Source organism: Octodon degus, unplaced genomic scaffold, assembly GCF_000260255.1.
Source record: "Octodon degus isolate 3935 unplaced genomic scaffold, OctDeg1.0 scaffold00001, whole genome shotgun sequence".
Classification (NCBI taxonomy): domain Eukaryota; kingdom Metazoa; phylum Chordata; class Mammalia; order Rodentia; family Octodontidae; genus Octodon; species Octodon degus.
Genome location: NW_004524577.1, coordinates 3,952,579 through 3,953,637, shown reverse-complemented (window position 1 = coordinate 3,953,637; position 1,059 = coordinate 3,952,579). Strand labels below are relative to the sequence as shown.

At 48.8% G+C, this 1,059-nt stretch overlaps 1 pseudogene; it reads right to left on the bottom strand.

Moving 5' to 3' along the window:
- Window positions 1-440: 440 nt before the first annotated feature.
- On the bottom strand, window positions 441-911 carry LOC101572837 (annotated as a pseudogene).
- Window positions 912-1,059: the final 148 nt, after the last annotated feature.

The following is a 1,059-nucleotide window of genomic DNA, read 5'->3' as shown; positions in this document are numbered from 1 at the left end:
GGGCTGAGCTGGCCACACACACACACACACACACACACATTAAAAAAAAAAAAAAAATAGAGCAGAGCACAGTGGTTGCCAGAGGCTGAAAGCGCGGGCTTGGTGGGGACAGACTTGGCAGTGGCAAAAGTTACATTTAGGTAAAATTCACTCCTGTGTTCTAAGGCACAACGGAGCTCACAGAGTTGGCGGTACCACGCTGTACATTTCCAAATTACTAAAAGAGAGGATCCTGCATGTTCTCACCCGAAAGAAACAATAAATGTCTGAGATGATGGGCATATTTAATACCTTGATTTGGCAATAACACAACGTACAGGCGTATCACAATGTCACACCGTATCCCGTGAATATGTACAATTATATGTCCACTAAAAACAAAACATTTTTTTTCAAGAGTCAGAACAACTTTACTCCCTTTGGAGGGTGGCCAGGTGACGTCAGAACTTCAGGAACTGCTTCTTGGTGCCGGCGGCCTTGGTGACCTGAAGCATGTTGAAGCGCTGTGCCTTGCCCAGGGGCCTGCACTCGCCCACTGGGGCGCTGTCACCAACCTGGACATCCGTGAAGCAGGGGACGGGTGCACTGACATGTTCTTGTGGCTCTTCTCAAAGCGACTGTCTTTGTGGATGTAGCGGAGATGGTCTCGGTGATGGCATGGTCCTCTGCATCTTCACCTTGGTCATCACCCTGGACAGGATCCGCCCTGATGGAGATGTTACCAGGAGAGGGGCATTTCTTAACCAGTATCGGTGCCCTTGATGGCCTCTCTGGGGTCTTAAAGCCCAGACTGGTGTTCTTATAGTCCGAGGGGGCTTCTCCTTGCCGGTTTCTCCCAGAAGGACCCGCTTCTTGTTTTGGAAGATAGTCGGCTGCTTCTGGCAGGTGCGCTCTGACTGAATATCTGCCATCTTCCCAGCTGGCTGAAAAAAGAGCCAAGACATTTTTTAAAAACTGTGTCAGTACTGATAAAGGTTCTACAATCTGAGGTATAGGATCTCAGGACAAATCCTGAGGGCATTTCACTGACCTTCTCAGACCAAAAAGCTACAACTCTTG